Source organism: Vidua macroura, chromosome 5 (genome assembly GCF_024509145.1).
Source record: "Vidua macroura isolate BioBank_ID:100142 chromosome 5, ASM2450914v1, whole genome shotgun sequence".
Lineage (NCBI taxonomy): Eukaryota > Metazoa > Chordata > Aves > Passeriformes > Viduidae > Vidua > Vidua macroura.
In genome coordinates this window covers 48,492,487-48,515,385 of record NC_071575.1, presented here as the reverse complement: position 1 = coordinate 48,515,385, position 22,899 = coordinate 48,492,487, and the positions used below count along the sequence as shown (strand labels likewise).

The window sequence follows — 22,899 nt, the reverse complement described above, 5'->3', positions numbered from 1 at the left end:
GCTTATGGAGAGCTGATACCACCCAGGGTTGGGATTTTGGTGGGTTTTTTTAACCTTATCTATGAAACCCACATGGTAAACTCCCATGACGTTCACTTTATCTTCTTTAAAAAGATGATGGGACAAGCTGACCCTGACAAGGTTCAGTTGTAGAGTTTAAAGCAACTAAGTGAATTCACAGGATCTTCAGCAGACAGTACAACTGATGCAGTCAGAGGTACTCCTAAACAAAATCAGATTAAGAGAAGGTAAGAGAATTCAATACACAAAAAGCACAACTCACTGAAATTGTACATTAAAAATATTGTGCAATAGGCAACATATTGCATACCAAAGGCTGTGATTGTAAGAAGATGGGTCCAGATGTGGTTCTTGTTAATGAGATACCACAGATAGGCAAAGCTCATTGGCATACGCACTTCCTGACAGTACAGCATACTTCTAACAAATACTCAGCAAATCTCAAATATTTGTTGGATTACTTTCCTGTGAAATACGTATCATTCTAAAACATTATTGACAATTCCCAGGAAGTGGGAAATTCAGATACTAACACCAGCAGCCTTTCAAGTAGGCAACAAATTTGAGGTTTATGTATCTTACCATAGCAACCAAATTACTGGCTGTTGCACATATGTCTTCCAATAAAGCGTTCCATTGCTAAACCATAAAATTCAGGTCTTGTAGGCAATTGATGGCAAATCTTGGGACTGATGTGAAGAGAAATTCGAAAGCCTTGTAAATAGAAAATAAATACAGTTTGTAGGCAAGTTAAAATTTCATTAAAGGAAAAAAAAACACACACAAAAAAAAAAAAAAAAAAAAAAACAAACCCTGACCAAAACAAACTAACAAAACCAAACAGATAAACAAACAAAACCAGAAAACCCCAAAAAAAAAACCACAAAACCACACCTGGCAAAAAAACCCCACACACCACTATCACCATGAAAAAGCCCTCCAAGTTTCTTTCTCTATTAAAAAGATTCTTTAAAACACACTTCTATCAAAAGTGCATGAAATATACAATATAATCCCATGTCTTCAGGACAAAATTGTTTACCACCAGTCCCTAGACTGAGCTCCCACACAAGCCATACAAAAGATATTACCTGCAGTCAAAATAGACTCGTCACTGAACATAATAAAGTGTTTTAGAAAAATGCAAGTTGTTTATTTAAAGTAAGTCCACAATATTCCAAAATTAACAGCTGCAGAGGTTGTTTACTCACATTATTAAATATTTGAGCTATATTTTGAGCTTGAATTTTCCAAGGCAAACTTTTAGTGTTTGTGGGGTTTTGGATTTAAAATAATGTGTGCTGGAGGAAGTTGTGGAGAGCAGAGATGCCCATCTCAGAAATGCTGTAGGAAAATCGTGCATAACTCTTCAAATAAAAAATGTGGTCAATAGCTATTACTTAAGGATCAATAAAGGTCTAGGTACTCAAATTTTCCACCCCATCCTAACACTACCCTTTCCTTCCCCAAGGCTATTCTTTAACTGTGCTGATCTTCTTCAGAGGAAACTGAAGACATTTTACTTCCCTCTTAACACCCTTAAATAGTTCTGAATAGTGGACAATAATGTTATTGAATCTTTTTGTGATTGATTGCTTGTACACAATCTCAGTACCTGTGAGTTCAAGTTATTTTTCTGCTATGCCTGAGAACATGATTTTCAACTTTGTAATATGTAATTTTAGCATATGTATATTATTCTAAACTTCACCAGTCTTTTCAGTATTAGGATCATGTCAGGATCTCTGCCCTAAATATTTTATAGTGCAGCAATGCTGAAATGGAAAGACAGTTATACTTAAAAGGGCTAAATTAAAAACTTGGAATTAAAACCAAATTATATTGTAAAATAAATAATTACAAGTGAAGCTTATAATTTTTTTAAAACCATTTTTTAAATATAAATTAAAAGCAGAAATACCCACAATATATGCATAAAAGGATAGTAAAAGAGAATTTGAAGATCACTGTTATGCTTGGTTTGGAGGACTTTTGGTTCCTGGAGTTCATGACCTAGCTTTTATATTATCCTTCTGCAAAGCATCCTTTAAAAAGCCATGTAAATTGTCGGGTGCCAGGGCAAAGCTGGTTGCAGCTGTGTTGTAGATGAGGATTTGTACTTCATAAAGCATGAAGTGCTGTGGGATTGATGGTGCCTTGGATACCAGCTGGTCCTAGCAGGGCAACCACCCCCTTTTAGGCCAAGGCAATCCACCTCCAAAGAGCACTAACAGAAACAATTAAACAGCTGAATGTCTAAAATAACTAGACACATGTAGATTTAAGTCCTTCTGTAACCAGAGCTGAAATAAAGATATGCATTATCTTTTAGAGGAGCATCTTGTTCCAGTAATGCTGTACCTGGGAGCAAGAGGTTTTTCTATAATAAAAGAATCCTTATCCAGGTTTGAAGTTTTTCTGCCATGGGATGGACTCCACAATGGGGAAAAAGGGAATATGAGGCTTAATGCTTTCTGCTGGCTCGAGGTATTTTTCTCCATTTTGTTTTTCCATTTAGACCAAATATAAGAAATATAGTAATAAATATAGAAATAAATATAAGAAATATAGAAATAGTTTCTGTAAAATATTGTCTAACACAGATGGTAAAGATTTCATTAAAAATGATAAATTATTAAGTAAAGCAAAGAAGATTCACTGAGATTAATTTTTTCTGATGTAATTCTAATGAAGATCAAGGAGTTACATGAAGATGAATTCAGCTCCACAAGGTTTGTCCTGCTTAGGGTGAAGCACATCACATGGCCTGGCTTACAGTAGTTTCAGCTATTCCTTAGCAAGCTCAAGCAAGTAGCTCACTCAAGCAGGTAATAGATCTCATGAAAAATAACAGATCATATATTAAAGCATGGAAAATGATATTTAATCACAACAAAATGTCAACTAGTAATTCATTACATTCCTACAAATAAGTAAGAAGTGCTCAGTATACAATTACAGCCGTGCTGGATTGCAACAGTTAATTAATTTGCATATATATTCCTTCAGTTATTCAGCTTTTCTCTTTACAGTTAATATTGCACCTTCATTAATAAAAACCTTATTTAGGACATCAGAAGAAATAAAGTTGAGCAAAAATTAATTTTTCTAACTCTGTACTGATTTTTAAGGCATTGAAAATTATTTGGAACTTGCAGTGACATTAAAAAGCAAGTGATGGACAACAGCATCTTTTGAGTTAACTGGGCAGGAATTTTAAGCAAATATTGATCAAAAAGTGTAGCTAGCTTAACACATAATATTGTAATGTGAGCTATATAGAGACTTAGTAAATTTATAATCACTTAATATTTTTTTTCTGCAATATTTAGTCCTAATAATCCTAGAGGCTGTATTTATAGCATACAAAAAAAAAACAAAAACAAAAACAAAAACAAAAACAAAAACAAAAACAAAAAAAAAACCTAAATATTTCTGATGTTTTTCAGGTTGACGAGGCTCCTTATGCTTTTGCACCCTGAGAAATATCTGGATCTGGCATTATTCTACATTATTCTACATTAGTATTTCATTCACATTCCTTACAATTGTAAGTATTCATGAAATTTACATTACCTTTTCTCAGCAGTATCAAACTAATCACAAATGATGTTTTAAAAAATACCTTATTCTACAAAACCAAAAATATTTTCATGTGAAAAGAATATCTAATCAATCTGTTCCCCAAAATTTTAAATCTGAAAATGCTAAACCAAGTATGTTCTACAAATAGAATAAATAATGCAGTGTAACAGAAGACTATATGTTATATTGCTGTGTGAGGTTGTGGTAACACATCCTGAGATCTATAAAAATTTAGTTAATTCTGTACATCTTTAATATGAGCTCATAATACAGAGTACAGATGTTCCTTTTGAGCTGCAAGAGAGTACACTGTGAATGAGTATTAAAAATAGTGTGCATTCTATTTTACACTTTCATAATATAGAATGCTCTTACTTACATATTGTGTATTATTCCTCATACATATTCAGAGCATATATTGTAACAGTTCCTTTGGAATCAGTAACATGTAAGTTGCAAATGTGTATTAACAGCCAAATGCATTTGCATATTATGAGTCCATAATACTGAATGCACAGCCAAATTGTTGATAAAAAGTCATTGCTATACATAGAAACAGAATTTATTTCCCGATGCTTCTCACTCGCAACTGGGCTATCTTGCAGTTATTTCTCACCCATATTGTAACAACTGAAAAAAAGAAAAAAAAAAAAAAGTGAGTACAACAACAATTGGGAATTATAGTTTTCGTGAAGTAAAATATTTTGTGAGGGTTTTTGCTCTGTATCATGATCAATATTTCTGTTAATTGCCTGAATAGATATGCTTCTGGTTTTTCATTTTGGTATCCATGTAGATGACTGAACCAAACTCTTAGCATCAAGTGCTCATCCAGATGGTACATGTAAAATGCAGTACATGTTAAATCATTACTTGTAAAATATAAAATAGGAAAAAAAACAAACATAAATATTATCCTCAGTCAATTCCACAAGTATTTTTAGCTGTCATGATTTTGTTTCTTTATATTTTGCCTAAAATAATGGGCGGGTTTGCCAGTCAGGAATATGCAATTCTCTACATTGAACAGAACAAAATTTACAAAATAATATTACACAACAACATAATTACAAAACTTCATCTGTATCAAAGTTATTTTTTGTCTACATTGACAGATGTAGACAAACCCATGCAAGTAAGGATGGAAAAAGACACCACTTTAGTTTTCTAAAACAGGGAATGGAGGAAAATAGTCTTCTGCCTCAGTTTCTTAGTTATACAAATCTTAAGTCCAGGTCTGATCTAATTCTGTGGCTGTGCTGCTAGGATGGAGATTTTCCCCAGGAAGAAAAATAAAAGATAAGGACCAATTGCCTTTAGCCCATCCTATAGAGTTGCTGAAATAACTGGAAAGACAAGAGGAAATTACCTATTCCATTTCAAGGACTGCATAGTTGTGATACTGACTATTAGTTTTAGAATAATTTCAGATGTATTACTTTAATAAGCAATAGCGAAAGTGACTTTATAGTTCTGATATCACAACGGAGATATTAACTCCAAAAAGTATTCAGTTATACTTTCTATCAATTAATGGCAATTCTAAACCACCTACCATGCAAGAACCAAATATTTACACAGGACTATCATAATACCTCAGCTAAAATACTGACAGAAACAGAAAATGCAAATTGGATTTAAAGTGCCTCTTATTTAGCTGGTATTTTTGGATCCTGTCTAGGAGATGCAGTCCTGCCTGGTGAATAGTGGCACAATTACACTGTTCACTAATATGTGTAATATGTGCCACATATCATTGAGAGAGAAAGAATTATGTATGTATGTTTGTATGTGGACATAAAAATCACTGGAACTTTTGTGTTTTGCCTTTAAAATAATTAATACATTTTAGTTTACTGTAGGATCCTATTACAGTGCAAAATTCCTTTATTTCTCTTTTACTTTTTCTGTGGTTTGCTTCAAACATTTTAAAGTATTAATGAAAATGCTGTATAAGTCATAATATTGGAGTCTAATTTTATTTCGTATTGTTTTATAAATATAAGATCTATAAATAGACTCCTGTAAACTTATAAAATCAGTTATTTTAAGGTCAGTGCTGTGGGTTTTTTTTTCCTTTTATTATTGTAAATAAGATTGTCTGTACTCAGTTTTTTTATACTTCTAACATACTAGCTGCTCTCTCAGAGAAGGTTTCAAGATATAAATGCCAGCAGACTAAATTACCTTGATAACCAGTGATCAACGTAAGCAAGTGAAATATTTTTCTGAAGTTTTCCAAAATGATTTCTGTATTTTCTCAATCAATTATTTGCATTTTTGACTTAATACAATTTATTATAGTCAAAGTAAAATTTGGATAACCATGAACAACAGACAAGGAAAATTTAAGCAACTGTGGCATGGGTGCTTTCACTTTAAAATCTCTGTTGTTCCAGTCCTGGATGTCAGACCACTTCCCTAATTTTTTTTCCCAAATTTGTTATGTCAGTAATTTTTTTTTTTTTTTTAATCAGATTTGGTTGCATAACAGTAGTAACCAATCCTCTCCAGTGGCTAGTTAAACTTTCAAGCACTTGAAGACTCTGGTCTTCAAAAAGATTTGCACCATAAATATAATTAAGAAGTAAACCAAGTGAGTAGCAAAAATGCTAGTGCCATTTTCTCTCATTATTTTGTCACTTGCAGTGGTGGGAGCAGATTCCCGCCCACACCACTTTTCCAAATATACACCTGGAAATTTATGTGAAGGAGCACTCAAGACATATATTCAATACGTATTTCCTTTTGCCTGCCATTGTATATGGCATCAAGTATGCTAAGAATTAAAAAAATAATAATAAATCTTTTGCTACAATGGGGAAAATATGGAAGTTAATCTTCAGAAACATTGAATTTATCAGACATTTAATTTTCTTGTTACAAAAAACTGTAGTTGTAAAATACAAAACATGAGGGTAAGCAGAATCACTACAAATGCTTGTTTCCCCCTTTTAATACCAACAAATAACTCTCTTTTATGCTATCCAAAGCTTTTCACATCTTATCACATATTAAATTCTCCTCTTGTATGAGGTTTCCTATTGAATGAGAGCTGATAAATAGCACCAAGGTGTCATGACACAGGAGAGCTTCTTAAAATAAAGCAGACGATATTTTGTCTTTTTCTCAATGTATATGGTTGAACTTGGGAACAATAGAGTGACTTAGGCCTCACATTGACCAAAAAAAATCAATTCTTGACCCATGGATACAGCAATTTGAAAACTACTACAATAATTTCCTCTACAGATTGCAGTGAAATACACAGTTTGGGAATTTGGTAAAAGAAAGTGAAGAAAATACATAGCAGATTTCTGTACATACTCTGTAATGTTTGTGTATCAGTCTAGACACTTGCAGTGTGCATGCATAAAGGATATGCTACACTAGACCATGAGATTATACATTTATCCTCATTTGTGAAGGTGGATGCCTAGAATTAATGAATGGAAAAAGATATGTTATAAAGTATTTAATCCTAATCAATATTTATTAAAGGAGACAAAGTAACAGTAGCACAAACCTACAGTACTTTAGTAAAAAAAAACCAGCAAGCTGGACTTCTTATCATGCAATAATTAATGAAGTTTTATGATTTATTTTAACCCTGAAGTGGGCTTTTTAAAACTCTAATTATATTAATGTACTAAAAGAAATACAATTGTCGCTTAGTTTCATTAAGCATGGCAGGTAACAGTTTCAAAAACAAATACTGAAACTTGTGAAAATTGCAAGTTCAGGTTGAAGTGTCAGTATGGTATCAATGGGATGGGATTGTGCTTCTCACTGCATTAATCAATACTAAAATTTATTTTTTAATGTGTGAAGGATGTTTAGCTTCATTAATTTATGACTAGGTTCTTTCTACTTATGTCTTTCTGTCTTTGGATTTCTGTCCTTCATTATAAAATATTTTTTTCTGTTTATAAATCCACAGCCAATCTCATAAAATATTACTGTTGGGAAGGAATCAGTTTTCTGCATGCCATGTGCAGTTTGTGATATTGATCATGCAACTGAGTCAATTAAAGGAGACATAGCTCTGTTAAAACTGGAAAAGTACTATTGTCACCTGTGCTATACTCTGTAAAATCAGAAGATTTACATTTGTTCAGTTTGATATCTCACTTGTCTTTGCAAACCACAGGCTATACCTGCAATCCCCTAGCATAACCTAGGTTTTTAATTTCCAGTTGTGAATACATAAACTACTGAATCAAGTCAGCATTATATTTAGCTTAGCAGGGCCTGTATCATAGGTCACAGATCTGATGCTCTTGAGTTGGAACTGAGAGGATCCTGCCATAAAATATTTTCATTACAGCTTTATGGTTCAAAACACAGACACATGCTCCACGCTGCTGTCCATAGATGGGGTTTGCTTATGTTGCACTTTGTGATAGCCCATGTAGTGAAATTTTAGTACTTTGGGATAAGTGAGCAGTTAAGGACTCTAATTTCCAATGCAATTAATGAGCAGTGTTAAGGTGTGTGTACAGTAGGCTTTTATGAACAGCTATCAGAAAGAATGCTTACAGCACCTGAACAGAATAGAATAAATAATTATTTGGACTATTCACTCTAAGTGTGGATAAATAATGTATACATGATAATTGATACATAAATTTAAAATTCAGAAATGACAGGAACAAAACCATTTAATGAATCTCTTCCACAATACTATAAAGTCAATACATGAAGGGTTTCCTGAGCAAACTCTTAGTTCTGTATTGGGATACAAGGGTCTTTCCAAGTGAAAATATAGTTAGTACTGTGTTATCAGACAGTACTGAAACTTATCCCTGTCAATGGGTCTAAGCTTGGTAGGGGCAAGACATAATGTAAACATTTTCAGGTTGAATGTAAATGCCTATGAACCTGTTGGTAGCTTTCTCTGCTAACAGCACATATTTCTGCTCTCTGCAGGCTTTGTAAACTGTAGGTTATGGACTTGCAATTTATATTGCTCTTTACATCTGGCTCATTATTCCCATAACCTGCCAAAATTCACATATATTGTGAGTATTGTCTCTTAAATTTATTAATCCAGTTTGATTAAGAGACAACGTTCACAGTGGAGGAGTAGTACATGGGGCAATTTATGGCTTTTGAAGGTGATTAAATGCTGAAATGGAGCTGAGGCATTTGATAATCATAAGAGCTATTTGGTGTTGGAATATTCCAGCCACATGACTATTTTCCCATCAGCCAGTAAGAGAAGCACATTTTAAAAACAACATTAAAAAGACAGATTTTTCTGGGTAAATGAAGGTTTGAAAGCAGTTGAGAGCCCCAGACCATCTTCCATGAAGGGCAGGCATAGGTAAAGTTTGTATAGAATCTGTAAGGAGTAAGTTCCTCTCCTTAAGAGCAGGGCTAAGGACAAATAATTGCCCGAGGGAGTTACCTGTATAGAAACTGAGGGCTGAGACTGAGGTGTGGACATATGTGATTTGAGTTAGGATTTATGACTCATTTTCATATTGCCACTGTAAGAGGGTAACAATTATCATCTACCAGACTGGCCTGTTAGCACATGCTGGAAGCAAGTCCAGTGCGGTGGCAATTCTCCGGTCTCATGGGAACAAGCCTGTTTCATTTATATCCCCAAAAGTATAGAGGAAGTAAGGATTGACACCTTAGGAAGAGGCCATTACAGAATTAGAAGGAAGGTTCTGGTGGAAAAATCTCCTAAGAGCTTGGAGAGGAAGTTGATGTTGAGTTTGGAGGAATTTTTTTTTTGTTAGTAAATGTTGTGAGTTATAAGTAAAAGGCCAATGCAAGGATATTGCTTCATATTTATTTAGACAGTGAATACCAAGAAACTCAAATAATTCCCACTCAGTAGCCTGCTATATACAACACAGCCACGTTTGGTTAATGTGGGGGTTTTTACAAAGAAGACATTACTGATACTCAGGTATAAGGAAGCAATGTCTTCTGCATCTGAACAACTAAACCCAGGAACATTAGTTTGTCATCTGGTGATTTCCAGAACTGGGGAAACTAATCTGATGACATTTCTGATCATCGTTCTCCCTCTCCCTCTGAACTCATATGCATCAGTCTAAAGCTATATAAAATTCAAGCCTTTTAATTTAATGGAATTGAAGAAGGAAAGTGGAAGATGTTGAAGAGTTGGGCGGGCAGGTTTGGAGAGTCTCTCTAGGCAGGAAGCAGGTAACTTTGCTCCACTGGCAAGCTGGCACTTCCTTGAGTGTTAGTCAGAAAAGAAATACAACCTGTTTGTCCTTTTCACTGATCATTATGGAAAAAAAAAAAAGAATAGAAGGCCTTATTTACTCCAACAGTTTTCCATCTTCTTTCTGATGTTCTCAGTTCATATCCACAAATGATTTGCAGAGACAAATGGAGGAAATCTGAATTGGTGAATATACTTAATAGTGTTTTTTAAACAGCATCCTGGCAAGAGCAGGAGATGGACTACGACTGCACAGTAAAATACATAAAATACATGAGTACTTTTATTTTAAAAATTCTGAGTCCCAGCTGCATTTCTTTAAACATAGCTTCCTCTGCTGTTTGCTTTTTTTTTTTTTTTTTTTTTTTAACACAGGAAGCCTAAACTCTTCTAAAATCTACCACAAACTTTCGCTGCATCTATAAGCAAAACACTTAATCTTTGCATGTCTCCTTTAATTACCTATGAAATAAGAATGGCAGTATTTGCTTCCTAGGAAGGTTAAGTTTGCCTGGGATCCTGGGATGCCAGGTACCAGTGAAGTCCAAGCAGTTATTATTTGTTAAGACTCTCAAGGCAAAAATTTGCAAAATCAGTGAACACGCCTGTAAATAATCTTCACTAGGAGCATATCAGGGGTCTCCATTAGGAGGCACCATTACCAGATTTTTAGTCTTGCATGACTATCAGCACTCCAGTTTGGCCATTCTCACCTGTGGTATTATTGAAAAAGACGGCTTCACCCACTTTCGCTTTCCTCAGGCAGTCAGAAAGGATGTGATGACAAAATCAGAGCTTCCACCAAGATAGCAGGGTAGTTAACTCTGAAAGCATACTGGGCCACGGTTTCAGAACAATCCCACAACATGATTTAGAAGTTGACGGGGCTCTTGTTAAAGACATAACAAATCAGCTTGTTCATTCTTGGGATGATAATGCCATTTCAGTGAAGTACAACTGAGTTCCTTTTACATTTTCTGTGTGCAGCAAAAAACTCCATAACAATACTGTTGAGCCTTCTGAAATGAATACCTCTTGAAGCAATAAATCTGTTAAAGAAAAAAATAGTTTCTCGGCACCTAGGCTCTGTGTTTAAGGATTTGAACTTTCCTAATGCCTAAAATCTGGGGAAAAAGTCCAGAAAGGACACCCAATTAGAAGGATATTGACTCATCCTGACAAAGAGGTGGGGGGAGGGAGAAAGGGAGAAGGAGGGAAGAGATCAAGGCTCACAACAAAAGGCCTATTCATTTATAACAGCTTGGCTGTGGAACCATTCCAGCATGCTTAAAAATACTTTATCCATTAGTTGGGAGCTCTTTTCTAAATGATGACTTGCTGCCCACATCTGACCACAACCAGCTCCCTTTTCACACTGAACATAGTAAGGTTCACATTGTCAAAAGCAGCTTGCCACCTCTTCTGGACGCTGTGAGGAGGTGAGGCAGAGTAAAGCAAAGTTGTTCTGTGAGAAACAAAAATCCCTGACCTCCAGCATATAGCAAGGGGAAGGACAATGACATTCAGTTCCTCCCAGACTATTTTAAAGAAAGAGAAGCAAATACAGCATTTAACTAGAGTCCTCCTTGCACGAAAAACAAGGAAGAGCATAGGTCAATCAAGTTATTAAAAATAAGTTAATTTATAGCCTCAGTATATGAGCTCAGCAATAGTCCTTTGCAATTTTATATGAGGCTCTTTATGCTAAGCTCTGATCACACACCTGAATAAAATCATCAAACATATTTCACCAATGTTCCTACATGTTAGCCAAGAGATATACATTTTTAATTACAAACACTAAATACTTGTTGAACAGCAGGATTTTTTTAATCAAATTATTCTCTCTTAGGAGCACTTCCTCCTCAGTTATAAAGCAGTATAGCTAGAAATATTAATATTTTATGCTGGGGACTGTGGATACAACTTCATACAAAAGCTTTTCTTTATCTGAAATCTGACTGTTGCTGTAAAATTTGCACTCCTGTCTTTTCACAGTACTTTGTTGCATATGATTTCAGAGTGTAGTTTGAGGAAAATGAATGTCTGGTTTAATGTGTGTTTATTTCTCTTGACACATATGCTGTGTCCTTATGTTAGTTTGCATTGAGACTCTGGAGAAGATTGTGGGAGAATACTGTGCAGTTGATCTTCTCATCAAAGTATCAGCTTTTCTAAACGTGTCATTCAGCTACAGCAAAAAGTACTCTATATTACAATATATGCTATCTGATTCACCTTCTTACAAGGATCATCTTTGTAACCTTCTCTCATGTGGATATTCTTAATAACAGCAGCTTTATGTAAATGCAAAAAGCCTACATCTGTATCTACAGTATCTGTTTAAAGTAAAAATATGGGGGAAAAATACTTAGGTTCTAATAACAAAGTATTCAATAATTTATATTTGGAGTTTAGATTTTAGCTATAGAACAACAAGGTTTGTGAGAATTCCTTGTTTTCCTTGTTTAAGTGATTACTTTCAAGCTAGTGTGCAGAAGCAGTGGTTAAAGTTGACATTGTAAATAAATACTCATATGTGTCCACTTAGTTACTCCTGAACATGATTTTAGTGTAAAGAACTGAGTGTACAATAGCTGTCTTTTTAGTTTACTAATACAAGAGAGCTCTTAACCTAGGTTTGCAGGTACCTTGAAATATTTATGAGCGATACAGTATGGATTCTAAAATATATTTCCTTTAATGAAAATGGCATGTTGTAACCCAGCTCTGCAGAAGGCCTAAGAAAAATGGCAGGGCATTTGTTTACATCTCACTTCCAACAAAGTATTTTCCTTTGGCTGGCCTTTAAGTGGATGTAAAATTACACAATGCAGTAAACCACAAGCCAGATAGAAAAGAGAGACCACAGGTCACACTATCCAAAATGGAGAAACAAAGTCTGGTTATAGTTTTATCATAAGAAGTGCTATCTATGTTTTATGTGCAGTTCTGGGCTTGTAAATGTTTCTAATTTAATGGGGCAATGTATCCAGACATTAATAGCTCATTTCATTTTCTAGACTACATCAAATAGCAATATGACCTCTATGCAATAGCAGAAATGAAAAGACTTCCTGAATTCTGAGCCCAGATGCAAGGCAATTTCAGAAGCCTTCCTGTCACTACCTGTCTCCTATCTTTTGATGAGTTGGCTGGTTGGGTTTTTTTATTTAAGAGCAACATTTACCTACTGCATAGGAATGCTCTGAAGATTAATTCATTTGCATGCTATGTGAAATATGAAATGTGCTAAGAAACAGGTTTCAATTGTGGAAGTTTGGGTGCTGCTATCAAGCTGTGAAGGAGAAACTATCTGGTGGTGTCCGTTGACTTTATGGTCCTTGCTCTGTCACTTCTCAGAAAACACATCAGGGCAGAAGGAAGGGGTCTCAGGGACAGTGTCCTCTTTTTAATCCACAGTGGGAAATGCCCTGTGGCCCTCAGCCAGAGGGCATTTCTGCAGACTGCTTCCATGTCCTTATGGCAGGTGAGGTGTTGAGCCTTGCATAAAGTTCTCATTCCCATTTGGGCTTCTCTGTCAAAAGTACTTTTAGCTGAGGTTGGATCTTAATGTATATGCACAGATGTTAACCAGACAAATTGGACCCTCAAGCAAAACAGAGAATGATCAGCTTGTCTGTGTAGGTGTAGCTCATATATCATGTTCCACTTTCTTATTGAATTCTAATTTGTGGGTCTAGTGGACTCCTTAAAACAAAGAAACACTTAGAAATCCCTGACTCATCAAACATAAGCAGTCTTAAGCCAGATCTTAGCACCAAAAGAAGCTGATTAGTAATAGCTATATTGCAGTGAATACTTCAAAACCAAAATATCACAATTCCTTTTGTCTACAGTAACAATGTCCTGTTTTCCATCCATAGCATGAAACTTGAGGTGCATTTGCATATCTTGCGGCGTGGGTTTTCGCTCTCCCTGGCTGCACGCAGCTCTTGGGAGCCCGGCTGTGGCGTAGCTTCCACGTGCTGCCGGGGTTTGCTGCCGCGGGTTCCCGGACACGGCTCCGTGTCTCGGGCGCGTGGGCTGGCCAGCCTCTGTTACCATGTGCTAGGGATCCAGTAAAGAGGTAAGGAATTTGTCCATTTACTCCGTGCTTGGCAGGAACGGTTTATTGGTCACGTGGCGCGGTTCGATGGAAAGACGCGACCGCTCCCGGCACTCGCATGGGAGAAAATGGCGCCTGGGTGCCGCCGGGATAGGGTTTTATGGAGGGGCGGGGCGAGAGGATCCACGGCCTGCCGGCCAATAGGGGCGGCTGCCGTGGCGGTGACACCCGCAACAGCGACCAACCAGAGAACCCCGCAGGGGCGGGCACCAAGCCGCAGGCTGAGCGGGATCGTGTGGCACGGGGTTTCCCGGGGCCGGACGAGGGGGTGGTTACAGGAGCGGCACAGGGGTAAGATCCGGCAGCCGGCAGTGTGGGGCCAGAAACCGCGGCGGGGAACAACACGGGGGAAACGCGGGATTACAGAACTTGACTTATTTTAACATAAATTAAAAACCCTAATCTAAACCCAAACTCCAGGATGCAACATATCTTAATAAATTAATTTGACTTTTCTAGAAATAAAACTATACCAAATACAACATGAAGCAGAACTGAGCACTTATTAATCCTGTTTATAGGAATATATACAGAAATCAATGGTTCTTTTAATGAAATATGTAAAATAAGGAGAGAACTTAATAGACCACTCATTCCTGTATCAGGTAAGACTAAGTTCAAAGTACCTCATTACTTTGTCTCTAATATTAGCCTGGAGAAGATGCCTCTGCAAAAACAATTATATTTCATAGAATAATAGAATGTTAAGAGGTTGAAATGGACCTTAAAGATCATTTATTCCCAATCCCCACTGCCATGCACAGGGACACCTCCCACTAGCCCAGGTTTCTCAAGGCTTTATCCAACCTGGGTTTGAATATTGGCAGGGCTGGGACACACATTGGCCTCCCTGGGCAGCCTCTTCCAGTGTCTCACCACCCTCACAGAAAATAATTTCTTTCTAATATCTAACCTAAATTAGAGGACTGGGCAATGAATTTCAACAAAGAAAAGTGCCAGATTCTGCATCTGGGATAGGGCAACCCTGGATGTAGGTACAGTCTGGGGAATGAGATGCTGAAAAGCAGTGCCCTGGAAAGGCTCCTGGTCAATGGCCGGTGGAATGTGGGACAGCAGTGCCCTGGTAGCCAGGAGGGCCACCTGTGTCCTGGCGTGCACAGCATCATCAGCCAGGCAAGGGATGGGATTGCCCAGCCCTACTCTGCACTGAAGCAGCCTCACATTCAATATTTTGTGCACTTAGGGGCACCAAAGTATAAGAAAAATATAAAGCTATGAGAGTGTCCAAAGGAGGACCACATGGAAGTTGAAGGGCCTTGAGGGGAAGCCGTGTGAGGAGTGGCTGACGTCACTTGGTCTGTTCAGCGTGGAGAAGAGGACACTGAGGGGAGACCTCATTGCAGTTACAACTTCCTCATGATGGGAAGAGGAGGGGCAGGCACTGATCTCTTCTTGTGGTGATGAATGACAGGACCCAAGGGAATGGCCTGAAGTTGTGTCAGGGGAGATGTAGGCTTTATTAGAGAAAGTTTCTCCACACGGAGGGTGGTTGGGCACTTACCCAGGGAAATGGTCACAGCACCAAGCCTGATGGAGTTCAAGATATATTTGGGCAATACTCTCAGGCACTTGGTATGGCTCTTAGTCTCCTGTGCTGGGATGAGACTTGTACTCAATAATCTTTTTGGGTATCTTCCTACTCAGCTTATTCTGTGATTCTGTGATTTGTACCCATCATTCCTTGTTCTATCACTAAAGTTCCTGATCAAGTGTCCCTCTCCAGCTTCCCTGTAAGCCACTTTCAGATGCTGGAAGGTTGCTGTGAGGGCTCCACACAAAATTCTCTTCTCCAGTATGAACAGTCCCAGCTTTCTCAGACTGTCTCCTGAGGCAAAGGGCACCAGTCCTCTTATCACCCTCATGGCCCTCCTCTGGACTTATTCCAACAATTTCATGTTCTTATGTTGGAGACACCAGAACTGGATGCAGTACTCCAGTTGGAGTCTCACAAGAGCAGAGTAGAGCAGGAGAATCACCTCTGATCTACCAGCCATGCTGCTTTTGAAATTGCCCAGGATTTGGTTGGTTTTCTGCACTGCAGTACACACTGCTGGCTCATGTTGAATTTTTCATCAACCATCACCCCCAAGTATTCCTCAGCAGGCTGTGGAAAAAGTTATTAATTTATATATCCTAAGTCTACTCTACCAGGCCACATATATTGTTAGTTTATGGGTAGCCAAACTCGGTAATTGTTGTTATTCAGTAGCTTTTTTGAGTAGCTCATTCTTACAATTCTTTTCCAAGCCTGTATCAACTTTTTACACCACAAGTATCCTGTAATAACTTCATTACATTAAGAGGATTTTTGTTGTTTCAAACTTGTCTTATTCAAATTTCATCTGATAGCTGCTTTTTCTCTCTAGAAAAGACAGTACACAATCATACCCTTTTTAACTCCTTCATGATCTTGATGACTTTATAAACTTTTGTTACATTCATAATTTCTTTTTTTTTTCTAGCCTGAAGAGCAATAAGATGCTTAATTTACAATCATATTGAAACTGTTTCATACTTCTAATAATCCTTGTTGTCTTCTCTGTATCTTTCTGATTGGAGAGGGAGGAGAGAAAACTGAACAAAAAATATATAGTGTTCAAGACAAGCTCATGGTGTCAAATTACAGAGAGGTGTAACAATATTTTCTGTTTTGAGATGACTATTTCTTAGAACTATTTCTTTACAGTTATCTACTCTTTGTAACTTGAAGATATCATCCCTGAGTGAAAGGTTTTGTATGTTAAAATAGAGTTTATATATGTAGCTAGAGCTGAAGTTATTTTTCCCATGAACATCACTTAGCATTTATTTACATTTCACTTGTTTTTCTATTAACAAGAATTATGTTCTTCAGCTCTTCTTAGTTTGCCCTCATCCTTCTTGCCCTGAATAAATTTGTAATACTAGCAAACTTTATTATCTCACTTTCCACTCACCTTTCCACTTCATTTTCTACTATGTTTAAGAGCACAGATCTAGCACACACTTGTATAGTTCTCTGCTAGTACTCTCCTTCAACTGAGAAAGTAGACTGTATAAACTTCTTTTGTCTCCAACTTTTCAGCAATTATCCATCTATTCCAGGACTTTCCCTCCTACTCAGTGGCAGCATAGTCTGTTTTACCGGAGTATTCTAAAAAGGGCAAGGAACATTGTAAAAACCCTTTTGCCATTGTAGGACAACTTTGGCAGCTGGATTGCTCTTGTCTATGTGGTTGCTGACTCCTCCAGTGAACTTTATGCAAAATTTTAGTTGTGGCTTTTCTTTACAAAAGCAATACTAATTCCCCTCAAACATATCATATTTGTTCCATGTCTACTAATACTTTTCTTCTATTCTGTTTGTAATTGCCCAGTTCAAAAGAGATAAAATAGATTCATTGATCATACTTGGATTTTTTTTTTTTAACAGAAACATATAAGTAAATTCCATTCATTGGGTAGCAAAGTAGTTTAAAAAAGGTTGCACACTGTAGTAAAGAAACTGGCATCTTCATACTTAAATTCCTCTAAAGTAATTAATTTCATAAATGCTAAGTAATCTTTTATTCTTAGCTTTGTAATTTTGTTCCATTAACTATTTTGTTGGAACAGACACTTTGATGTCAGAACCTGTTTTTCAAGGGCTTCAGACATGATACCAAATTTCTCCACAGTTAATACAAACACTAAAAGTAGTTTCAGCTTTATTTTCCCTATATTTTTTTCACATACCCTGATTATCTAATGTCTCTACAAACTCTTATTTACTTTTTGCAAGCTTTATATGTATAAAAAATATCTTTATATCTTTTGCAAGTTTGTCTTTCAAAATATAATAAAGGATAATTCATATTATTTCCAGTTTATTCCTTTTTAGAAGTTTATTCATTCTACTATAGTTCCCTTTTATCAAAGTTAATGGGATTTTTTTGCTTTCTTTTTCTGTCCGTGATTTTGAAATTAGGTACATTATGGCCACTGTCATACTAACCTTTCTGTGTTGATTGCAAAACAAGATTAAGCAGTTAAAGCCTGCTATCTTTCTGCTTGCAATAACATTTATATTAACATCTTTTATTTTAATATAGGGGGAGATTAAATGAACTCCTGATATACCTAGTAAAGAGCATGCTCATAGTAAGGCAGTAGTGGGAGATCATGGTACAAGGCTATTATGACAGCATACTGGAATTTAAAATTGTTCTTGGTCATTCCAAAGATAGAGAGTGACAGTAGCCAAAAACTAGTATGACTCTTCACATCAGCTCCAGCCAGTGGCAGTGGGACAATGTCCCAGGCATATTGCTGAGCTGAGGACCATTGTCAGCATCAGTTTTCAATTCTCTGGCCCAAGGATGAAGACGATTGCTCCCAGAGCAACCATTCGGATACTGCCTCACATGACAACACATTCAGCGCTTTCCCAGATCTCCACTTGGTTTTGACACCTTTCTCTGATATATATTGTCTTGGCACACTATCCTGGGGCAGTCAGGTCACTGTGGTGGTGAAGAGCAGTGACAGGCAGAAGCCCTGTACAGAGCTGCTTGCTGAGGGGGTGGGTTGCGCATGGTACAGAAAATATGGCTACTAAAGGGATATAAAGAACAGCATATTAGGGCTGCAGCTGCTGTAATGGGCCTTTCATAAGTATAGCCAACCTGCAGCCCAGATGTCAAGATGATCCTCCAGCCTAGAAGAATCTGTATGTGGCCTCACACTCCCACAGATTGGACAATGAATGACCCCCACAGATTAAACTGTGTGAAAAAGCCCGAAATATTGAACCAAATAGAGCAGGCAACACTGACTATAAAGAGCAAATTTGGATTGCACTGGCAAAACTAATGTTACATGGGTCAGAGATGGTCATTCTCTTTTATTCAGAAAGGTTAAATAAAACTAAGGGGTGCTACAGTATGGTTAGTACCTGACAGGGTGCTAAATTTTACTCACCTTATAGGTAAGCCAAAATTTGGACACAGATGTTTGGCTGATGTGATAGCATTCAATGTTCAGTGCTACAGTGTCACTCTGTATTTAAGAGGACTGCCAAAGAGAAGTTTAGAATTTAGTCAGTCATGGAGCATGTTTAACATATAGTTTACAATTTGAAGGATTGCAGTCAGATCTGCAACAGCGGGCTCTCGATGACTCATTCTTGTGGCTGTTACCTGCATCATTTGCAGTCTCAATCAGCTGTTAATGCTTCTCCTGTAAGATTATAAAATAATTGCAAATAGCTCAGATTAGGAGGTGTAAATGTCACTTAAAGCTCATTTCTGTTTCATGTTCTATCCAGCATTCTCTGTAGGCAGCAGATGAGGATCTACAGAAAAACAGGATCCTAGAAACAAACAATAATAATAAGACCTAATCAGAGTCTAATAATCTTTTTGAATTGCACTTATGTTGGAAGGTAATCACTGATATTCACACAAAGCTGAATAAGTAGCATTTCATATGGACTTCATAGTTACAGAAAGAAAATAAAGAATTTGATTTCCTAAAGAGCATCAGGAACAAAATATGAAGAAAACACAGCTCTGAAGTTTTAGCACTGGCTTTGAGGAGAGCTGAATTTTCTCCATTATGTCATAAGATCTGGTGTAGTCTTAAGCAAATTTTGTGTCAGTTCTTTACAAACGCTGTGCTTTTACACATTTTTCAGTTGCAATATTGCAGCAATGGGGTGTCCATTGGGTCAAAAGTATAGAGACAAGCCTATAAAAAAAACCAGACATCTAGGTGTCTTAGCTGGTAGAAACTTCTGTTAGGGAGTTATAAGCATCACCCTGATTAGGTGCCACGTGTGGAATTGCCAGGATAAGTTTCACAACAAAGGATCCTGAGAGACACCACCAATGTAAGGAGTTGCCACCCTATGTCTCTTGTTCCAGTGGCAGCAAGGTTTGCCATCCACAGCAGAGCTGCTATTGCCGCTGCCTCCATATGTCAGCATGTGCCTTGAGAGGACTTTCAACACACACATGCAGTTAGACACCTGCATCTGGAGGTATTACACTATAGTCTTACAGTGTCTCACCTCTTGTGGTTTTAAAATACTGTAATAATACCTACTTCACCAGTGAGTGCAAAAATAAACTTCCAGTTTATGTGAGGTACTTGAAGAAAGGACGTTGTTGAGTAAGAATTACCTTTTTATTTATTCATCAAAGATGTCATTCACTATTAAGATTTCTTCACAAAATTGAGATGCCTGAATAAAGTTAGACATTAATAGCAGAAAATACAACACTAATTCCAGATACAGATGACCAGCATTTTTCACAAAATAAGTACAGAAAGAAACCTCTGCGCTTTTTTAAAATATACACACACCAAAACACTATATATACATTACACAGATGCATGGGCATAATGCACATGTCCTAACCACTTGAAAGCTTTTTATCTGCTTAAAAAAATATGTCTGCAACATGATACTGAATGTATACATTTTGTACTGGTTTATTTCTTTTTTTGATTAAGATAAAAATTGTTCTTTGGGGTCTAAAATGTAGCAATTAAATATCTGAAAGGCAAAAAGTATCCACTATATTATTTATACATTTATCATACTCCATCACATAATCTTTGCATTCATAAATATGGTAATCAAGGACTGTGGACTTTAAAATCAACCATATAGCAGAACGTATTATTTTAGCATATAGCAAAAGTAGTATTTTAGTTGTTCATGATAACGAACATAGTGTGATATGAGATTCTTTATATACACAAATATGATCTTTAAAATGGCCTCTATCAGCTTAAAAATGGACAATATCATGAAACTTGTTAAAGCCGAGGTGAACTGTGGCACCATATCCAAATGCAGAAAAAGACAATCACATTTTTCGACATTTCTACTGCTGATGGCATTGAAATGTCAGCAAAGCTCAAAGCAAAAGTACATAATAAATTTGATATTACACCACATGTTTGATTAAGCCCAAGGGTGAAATTGTAACCTGCAATTTTATTCTGAGTCAGTAGATTTCTGACACATTTTGATTTTTAACAAAGGGAAGCTCAGTCTTAAGGCTTCATAGAATTCAACAGGACTGTCATTGTTTTATTCAGACTGTGCTAGAAATTGGTCTTTACAAGCCCAGTGGACACAAGTACATTAATAAATTTTATTATTGTAAAAACTGTTTCCAATGAATTGTTTCAAATAGCAAGGCTATGACAATATCCAAAATGCAGGCTATTAATTGATGGCATATGTGTGGAGAAGCAGCAACAGCATTTCTGATGAAAATTAGACTATTTTCTATTTCAGACTTTTTAATACTTCAAAAATACTTTTTTACATGTACATGAAGTAGTTCACATTTAAAATGTAGGAGTGTTGATGAGTGAAAACATCAAGGAATTTCTGAAAATACTTGTTTATTTTTAACAATTCATTTATTCTCATAAATGATATAGGATAATTCCAATAATATTTAAAAATCCCAACTCTGCCTCACAAGGAAGACATGGAGAAATGATATCAGTTATTGTGACAGGTCTTGAAGAAGAAACACTTGACTACAGATAAAAGAAATACAAATGATGAAATCTGCTCTGGTTTATGATCATGGAGCACGGTAATTAACACACATATTCAAACACTTTTTAAGAAATACACTATTCAAAATCCACGTGTTGTTTTTGTTGTTTCCTAATTTTTATCACATTGCTGGATGGCTCAGAAGCGATGCTGTCAAAGCGACAGTCAAGGACCGAAGTAATTGGAACTGCTGGGTGAAAAGACAAGCTCCATACAGGAATTTCCTGCCACTCCAGTGACTGTGACAGAAAAGCTCTGAAACTGCCAGTAGAGATTTAGAATGATGAATAGCTGCTATGGTTAGTGAGAAATCTTGGAAGTTCAGTTTTGTTTTATTTGCTGAAATATTACCAAAGAAGACTTGAAGCCTGTGGCTTATAAAATGTGACTCCAGAATGACCTCTGACAGCTGGGGCCCCTATGGTTGTTATACTTCTATTTATCTGTGAGTATTGTCAGGTCCTTTGTCTCATTTCTCAAAATAAAAGCGCAACCTTTGTTCCGATGTTTGTCATTATTTATAATCTACAAGGTCACTTCCTTTATTTTGAGACCTCCTAATTTTCCTGACACTATCTTTTCCCACCATTTGTGATAATTATCCTTGTATGCCATTCTCCAATCTTCAGAGATAAATTTACAAGACTATGTCCACCTAATGGACTTCAAAGTAAATTGTTGCAATGTTGAAGCTAATTACACTGCTGCTCTGTGGAATCTGTAACCCTGTGACAGGCATGAGGGCTTTGGCTATCTTGAAGCTCCTGAAGAAATATTCTCACTATTTGTGAGAATAGTGTCTACTGAAAGCAGGGAAATGACTCAAAGCAGGAAGTCCTTAAGGGTATCTATCAGCACTCCCAGGCAAGGGAGCCACCTGTTTCCTGGCTGGATATTGATTGCCTCTTTCCCTCCTGAGGTTCTTAGATGTGAACTCCTTTCAGGTTGAGGTGCTTAACACAGATTAATGCCCATGACCACGGCAGAGAGCCAGAAGTAGTAAGTTAGTGAGCAGTAAACCCAACTAGAGCATTCAGCTACACAAGACCCACACTCAAATCCTACCTCTGAGGTAGGAACTCTTCAGTTTCTCAGGTCTTTGGAGAGCATTCCCCAGGACAGAGTTAGAGCAACTGAGAACTAAAGCAACCTCTTTGTAGGTCTTTTTCATGCAAGGAATTATATGGTAAGTACAATTCAACTTTATCAACATGTAAGAATCAAAAAGATGAATTTGTGAAATCTGTTTAACCATTGTTTGGTTGTGATATACAGAAATGTATGTCAACTACTTTATACACAGCACATGGAATGTATACAAAAGCAGTAGAGTGATTACTTTGAAGAGCTACCCAAAAAATATTAGTCATCTGCAAGTTATTTGAAGTGAACAGG

The 22,899-nt window shown here is 36.7% G+C and overlaps 1 long non-coding RNA gene across 3 annotated transcripts; it reads left to right on the top strand.

Moving 5' to 3' along the window:
* The first annotated feature begins 36 nt into the window (after positions 1-36).
* Positions 37-21,988, top strand: LOC128807336 (uncharacterized). 3 transcript variants are annotated; one of them, XR_008437124.1, is made up of 5 exons: positions 37-248; positions 2,354-2,508; positions 3,471-3,571; positions 6,859-6,947; positions 7,547-8,360. It is a non-coding gene; the product is annotated as an uncharacterized LOC128807336 (long non-coding RNA). The 3 variants fall into 3 exon arrangements; XR_008437123.1 differs by lacking the exons at positions 6,859-6,947; positions 7,547-8,360 and adding an exon at positions 21,647-21,988 and having other exon boundaries at positions 55-248; XR_008437122.1 differs by lacking the exons at positions 6,859-6,947; positions 7,547-8,360 and adding an exon at positions 13,699-13,877 and having other exon boundaries at positions 55-248.
* The last annotated feature ends 911 nt before the right edge of the window (positions 21,989-22,899 follow it).